This window comes from Chrysochloris asiatica, unplaced genomic scaffold (assembly GCF_000296735.1).
Source record: "Chrysochloris asiatica unplaced genomic scaffold, ChrAsi1.0 scaffold00052, whole genome shotgun sequence".
Taxonomy (NCBI): Eukaryota; Metazoa; Chordata; class Mammalia; order Afrosoricida; family Chrysochloridae; genus Chrysochloris; species Chrysochloris asiatica.
Window position 1 is genome coordinate 2,999,676 of NW_006408570.1, and position 7,595 is coordinate 3,007,270.

The window sequence follows — 7,595 nt, forward strand, 5'->3', positions numbered from 1 at the left end:
TATATATATATATACACACACACACACACATCTCACTAACTCAAGAAAATAAGCAATTATTACTCTGAGATTTTTATTGTCTCTTCTTGTAGGGTAGCTTTTTTAGTGTGTACACAAAGTCTTTGATACACTTCAATTCAAGAGCTAATTTCCCTTTTCTCAAATGTGGGCCAGACTTAGTAAATTGTTTCTAATGAATAGAATGTGGAAGAAGTGACAATGACACTATATGACTTCTGAGGCTCGGTCCTAAATAGGACAGCTTCTCCCTGCCCCTCCCCACTCCCCGCTGTATTTCCCCCACTTCACATGCAGTACAGATCCATCTCAAGTGCTCTGACTAGGGATGGGGATGAAGGTCTAGGTACACAAAGTTGGTCTTTATGATAGTAGTATGATCAGTGGTGGACCTGGCCAGGTATGGGGGCTTGAGCCCAGAGGGACTTTGTTGTTATTGTTAAGTGCCATTGAGTCAGTTCCGACACACAGTAATCCTGTATGGGATTTCCAAGGAGCGGCTAGTGAGCTTGAACTGCAGACACTGTGGTTCAAACCAACTTTGCAGTCCAGCGCATTAACCCATTGTGTCACACCAGGACTCCAGAGGGATTGTTGTTGTTGTTGTTAAGTAAAACTCCTCCTTCTGGAGAGTTCTGCTTTCTGGAATTCCCCAGAGCTGTGGTCCTAGCCCAACACCAGCATAGCCTCACCCTCAGGTACAGCAGCTGAGTCTGCTTCCTCAGGGACGGTGCTGGAAGATGGCTGCCAGGTTCTGCAGTTTGTCCTTCTTCACCCAGTGCCCGTAGAACCAGCTGGAAGGCACAGCTGTCAATGGCCGCAGTGCTAAGGCTCCCTCAGCAGCACATTCTTCATGGGTGGTCATATACAGTGAGCGCTCAAGGCCACACAGCCAGCAGCCAGCACTGTCAAGACGGCCACCCTGAACTGCTGGTGGGGCTCAGAGCTCTCAAAGAAGGAGTGGTATAGGGCCTGCTCAGCGGTCAAGTGTACCTCAAGATCCACTTGCAGCAGCCTCGTGATCAAGTCTTTGACGGTGTCTAAGTGGTCATCTCATTAGGAACTAAACTGGTACATCAAAATCTGGTGCTGGTGCCAGAATGGTCTGAGCCAGCCAGGAGTGTGAACAAGACCACTCCACAGGCTCAGCAGTCAACCTTGTTGTGCATCATCCATGGAGCATCTAAGGATCTCTGGTACTAGGTGGTCTGGGGTCCCACATAATTCTGCAGCTTCTCACCAGATTCCAAATGGCAGAAGAACCCAAAATCAGAGTGGGATCTGCATGTTGTCATCTAGAATATTTTCAGGCTTCTGGTCTTGATGCACAATGTTGTTGACATGGAGAAAGCTCATTGCTTGAGAATTACAGAGTTCACTCCTCTGTAGATGACATCCTTAGGGTTGTGCTTCTGATAAAACTCCTTGGCCACAGTCCAGTCCAGTAGCTCATCCTTTGGCACCACACCCAGCATCATTCTGAAGGAAGTGAAACCCTATGTGGGGGAAACGGAGGGCAGTGATGGCAGGGAGGCCCAGGAGCTCTGGGGGTACGCATATCGTGGTTCCCAGAGGCACAACCCAGGAAGCTGAGGATGGGGACCAGGCAGTAGAAAAATCTGAAGAGGAAGACCCAGTAGAAAGGTCTTCAGGGAGGGAGGGGAGACAAGGAAAGGGACAGAGAGGAGAAGGAATAAGGGGAAGGTGCACAAGGGCAGGCACACTCTGTCAGGCCCTCTGCCTCCCTTTCTTGGATTACTCCTTGGGGAAAACCAGCTACCATGCTGTGAGGCTATTCTAAGAGTGTGTAGAATCCCATAAAGTGAGGAATTAAAGCCTCCTGCCAACAACCTGCATCAAACTACCAGCCATTTCAGTGACCCACTTTGGAGACAGGCCTTCAGCACCAGTTCAGCCTTCAGAAGACGACAGACTAAGTAAACATCCTGCACACAACCTTGAGTTAGCCTAAGCAAGAAATGCCCAGCTAAGTTAGACAAAGAATTACTGATGTATAGAAACATTGAGAATTATAAAAATAAAATTGTATATATATCAAATCACTAAATTTTGGAGTCATTTTTTATATAGGTATACATCCAGTCAAAAACAGTTAAGAACCGACTCAACTTCACATGACAACAACATATATAACTAGATTAGGGGTTCGATTCATTTTAAATATTCAAAAGTATGACACTTTGGGGTGCAATAAGTACTGGTCTGCTAACCTCAGTATTGGTGGTTCAAACCCATGAACCATTCCTTGGAAATCCTACATTGGGATGCTATGAGTCAGAACCAACTCTACTACACTTAACAACATGGTCCGCCTAGCCATTGGTTCTCCATTTTGTGATATATTTTGAATTCTAGCCTCTGTGCCTGTGACTATGGTCATATTTGGAGTGAGTTGCTTATTATGTTGATGAAATGAGATTAGAATGGGACATATCTGCAGTCCCCACTTACTAGAAGTGTGACTCAAGTCACCACCTTTAGTTTCCTTAAGGGTTTGGTATGCAAACTAGCTGTCATCTTTAATATATGTGTTAAAAGAACTAACTTCCTGTTTTAGCTTTCGCTTATAGGCAAACTGCCAGTTTCCTGCTTAACTAACAAAAGCAGGAGGCTGGGGTTACAGAACTGATTAAGACTAGACACGGCCCATCTAACATGCCCAATAGTGACCATGTAGCCTCAACCTGACCTTTTGACATCACAAGGCTGAAAAGGGACCTCCATCAATGCCTTAGATGCTGTAGAACGCCATCTTTGTGATACGTCTCACCCTTTTTCGAGTGAGAATGGTCAAAAAACTAGTTCTTGTTCTGAATAACCCTGATAAACATCAATCAGATGCCAGTTACCATACTGAAAACCCCTGGTCCAAGACTCGGAGTGTCTCCTTGGTGACTTGAGTCCCAGTGTGATCTTTTGTCTGACTAACCAAGCTCACCTCCATCTGACCTCCAGTTCTTGAAATTGTAGATGGCAGGCTACTACCTGGCCTGATCCACCAGCTTGATTTGATGTGAGTGAGGAGAATCCTCTAGACTGATGTCTGAAATATGGATTTACAATTTGATAGCCTACACCCATGCTTGAGCATTATGAATCCAAGCAAACTGAAGTCTTTGACAATTTCAATCTTTTCTCCATTTGTCACGATATTATTTATTGGTCCAGTGAGAATTTTTGCTTTCTTTACATTGAAGTGCAACCCAATCTGAAAGCTGTGGTCTTTGATTTTCATCAGTAAGTATTTCAAGTCGTCTTTTGCTTCCAGCAAGCAAAGTGCCATTTGCATTTCACAGGTTGCGAATGAGTCTTCCTCTAATCCAGATGCCACATTCTTCTTCATATAATTCTCAAATCACAAGCTTAGCATACAGGTTGAATACTGTTGTTGTCAAGTAGCATTAAGTCAGTTCCGACTCATAGCAACCAAGTATAGCATTTCTGAGGTGCGGCTGATGAGTTTGAACTGTCGACCTTGTAGTTGAAACCAACCTTGTGGTCCTGAGCTTCTCCAATAGCACCACATGAGGACAGACTGAATACATATGGTGAAAGAATACAGCCCTGACACACAACTTTCTTTAATTTAAACCATTCATTGTTCACTTTTTCTGTTTGAATGACTCCCTCTTGTTCTATGTACAGATTCCTCATGAGCATAATGAAATATTCTGGAATACACATTCTTCGCAATGTTACCCGTAGTTTCCCATGATCTACACAATCAAAAGCCTTTGCCTAGTCAATAAAGTACAAATAAACATATTTCTGGTATTTGCTGCTTTTAGCCAAGATTCATCTGACATCAGCAGTGATATCCCTGGTTCCACATTTTATTCTGTCTGAATCTAGCTTGAATTTCTGGCAACACTCTGTCAATATACTGCTGCTAGTGTTTTTTAATTATCTTGAGCAAAATTTTACTTGCATGTGACATTAATGATATTGTCTAATGATTTATGCACCTCATTGGGTCACCTTTCTTTGGAATGGGCACAAATATGGATCTCCAGGTAGCTGTCTTCCAAATTTCTTGACATAAACAAATGAGCATAGACAAGTGAAACACTTCAATTTGTATTCCATCAATTCCTGGAGCCTTGTTTTTGATCCTGCTCCCCAATGAAATAATGATAACTAGTGAAAATTATTTCTAAGGACAAATAGTAAATGAAGAAACGTTTATTTAAGAAAATATACTAAGTATGGAGTCTAGGTGTGGCGCTGTAGGATTTGGACCACAAAGTGGGCAGTTCAAACTCACCAGACACTCTTTGGAAACTCTGTACAGGATTGCTATGTGTCGGAACCAATTTGACAGCACCTAACAACTCACTGAAAGTTGTACTTTGGCTCTTGAGGACTTGTTTTAATTGCTTTTAGTTTCAACTTGAACTTGCATATGAGCAATCAATAGTTTATTCAGCAGTCTAACTGATGATACTTCACCTCTCCAAGTCTTCCTGAGACAAGGGAATCTATGGGGCATCTTGGAAGGTGAAAGCATTAATCACAAAAACTTACCCATTTTAGTCTGTTAACTGTAAGCAGGGAATTCTGGTGTGGTACTGAGAGTTAATGTGCTGAACTACAAGGTCCATTTGAACCACAAGGTTGGTGGTTTAAGCTCACCAGCCGCTCCCCAGAAACCCTAAACAGGGTTACTATGGTCTGGAACCAACTTGTCGACACAACAACAACTATAAGCAGACCACCTGTAAGATGTTTATATCTTCCTTGTAAGATGTTTCACAGGCTAAGTGAAGGATGATGACCTTTTCCTTGAGGCAGAAGAGACACCAGCCTCTGGAAGGGCTGGACCCGAATTTCTGAAAAACCAGGCATGTTTGACATCCCAGGATAAGCTTTGTCTGCGCCTACCAGAGGCCTTTGGAATCCTGGTGTGGTACTGTATGATCAGCACTAGACTGAGAATCAGAAGGTCAGCAGTTCAAACCTACCAGCTGCTTCTCATTAACCCTATACAGGGTGCTATGAGTCAGAATTGACTGGATAGCACGTAACAACAACAACAACAACCAAAGGCCTTTGAGGTAAAATCCGTCTTGAAGAAACACTGTGCATGAACCCAATTAGCACGGGCCACTTTCCAGAAATCCTTTATAAATTATCCCTATAAATAAACATGATGCCTTTTCCCCATCCAAAACTTTTTAAAATCCAGCAAAACTGTTGTTCAGAGAGAGGGGTTTATGTGTTGCTTAATGTCCTCCCGCCCCCATCTCTGCTTGAAAGCCTCTTTTCTATAATAACCCTTTGCTCAAATGGAAAAAAAGAGAGATTTACAGTGTTGGAAAAGTAGATTTACTTAGGTTAATGCCCAGGATGTAGATCTTTATGTGTTCCATTTCATTTTGACAATGTCCAACTTTTCTTGACTCATACTTCATACATTCCAAGCTGATTATTAATGGATGCATGCAGCTGTTTCTTCTCATTTTGAGTAATGCCACATCAGGAAACGTTTCAAAAGTTTTGCTCCATCCACATCATTAAGGTTGCATGAATTTCTTTTCTAAAAATCAACACAAGGCTGGTCCCTATGATTTGGAGGTTAAATATATCCCAACTGTTTGGCTTTTTCAGCATGTTATGCCCCTCCAAAGTCCTTGATATCAATCACCACTCCTCCTTTCCCTCAAGTCCCAGGATTCTGCAACACACTGCAATGCCTCACAAAACTCACATTTGTAAAAGTAAATGACGCACAAAATTGTGGAGGCTGGCAAGTCCAAAATCTGTAGATCAGAGGGATCTTCTCACCTACGTTGTTTCCGGAGCCAAAATCGGCAGGTCAGAAGACAGGCTGTTGATGCACGAGGTTGTGAGGTCAGGCTAAAGTCCCATGAACTGGAGGTCAGGCATCATGAGCCAGATGCAAGATGCAGGGCCAGAGAACAAGCTTATCCAAAGCAGTCTTAAAGACTGGAATCTCTACTAATGCTTGGTGGTGGAGGTGGTGTGCCGTGGAGTCAGTTCTAACTCATAGCGACCCTGTGTAGGGTTTCCAAGGCTATACCTCTTTACGGGAGCAGAAAGCCTCATCTTTCTCCTGTGGAGCAGCTGGTAGTTTTGAACTGCTGACCTTGAGGTTAGCAGCTTGACTCATAAACACTACACTACTTAGCATTTACTTGTTGTTGTTGTTAAGTGCCGTCAAACTGGTTCCAACTCATAGCAATCCTACTATGCAGGGTTTCCGTGGAGTAGCTGGTGGGTTTGAACTGCTGACCTTGTGGTTCGCAGTCCAGTACTGATCCACAGCACCACATCACGTTGTTGTTGTTAGGTGCCATCGAGTCAGTATCAACTCATAGTGACCGTATGCACAACAGAACCAAACACTAACTGATCGTGGGCCAACCGCACAATTGTCGCCATGCTTGAGCCCACTGATGCTCCCACTTTGCCAATCCATCTCGCTGGGGGCCTTCCTCTCTTTCTCTGACCCTCCACCTTACCAACATGTATCCTCTCCAGTGACTGGTCCCTCCTGACACTATGTCCCAAATATGAGAGATAAAGTTTGGCCACCCTGACCTCCAAGGAGCACTCTGGCTGTAGTTCTTCCAACACAGATCTGTTGGTTCTTTTGGCAGCCCATGGCACTTTCAAGATTCTCCTCCAACACCATAACTCAAAAGCATCAATTCTTTTACGGTCTTCCTTATTCATTGTCCTGCTCTTGCATGTATATGAGGTTATTTGAAAATACCATGGCTCTTCAATACTTTAAAAAGGACTTGTGCAAGAACGCCCACACTTGCAGATGGTGCCTGGATGTGACCTGGCCTGGATGACTGGATGATCAGAGCTCAACCAGGAAAAGAAAGAAGAGGGAAAAAAGAGTGATCTGATACAATTTGATGAACTTGACCTACACCTAAGGATGCAGTGTCTCAAAAGAGGGAACAAATCCTTACAGCAAGAAACATTCCCACCCCCTCCACACACAGAGTAGACAAAGATGGGCAACTTGGACATTGGATACCCAAATGGGTGGGAGGGACTACAAAGGCAAGAAGTGACTGGCTTATAAGCTTTCAAGAGGGAACCTAGAGCTAGGGGGCATGGAGGAAGGCAGAATCTCCAGTGAGTACTATCCAATCTGTCTAGGCGGAGCTGATGAAATGAAATGCAGATGGGTCACCTGTGATACTACAGTGAATAATTGTTATCAGGACTGATTGTGAGGGGTGGAAATGTAAGGGTAGACATTTTGTAGCAAGGAAGGGAGTGATTAATTCCCCATCCTAGGAACGGAGGTCTCTGGGACCATCAACAGAGAAGAGCCAAGAGCGGGACCTTACCCAGAGAAGCAGCAATGCCTGAGATAGAGGCAGAGACGATGACGTGGAGTGATGAAGCAGCTGGGGACTTTGGATCCAGAGAGGGAGAGGCACTGTGTGCTGAAGACTGGGGCGGGGGAGAGTGTAGGGGACAGGTTTGTAGGGTATACCCTTTGGTCGGTTGATGATGCATGGAGGGGATTGGAACCATGGCAATGAAACGATATACGATGGAATGAATGTAAA

At 44.0% G+C, this 7,595-nt stretch overlaps 1 pseudogene; it reads right to left on the reverse strand.

Moving 5' to 3' along the window:
* Positions 1-739: 739 nt before the first annotated feature.
* LOC102819125 overlaps positions 740-7,595 on the reverse strand; it is a 12,016-nt pseudogene continuing 5,160 nt past the window's right edge.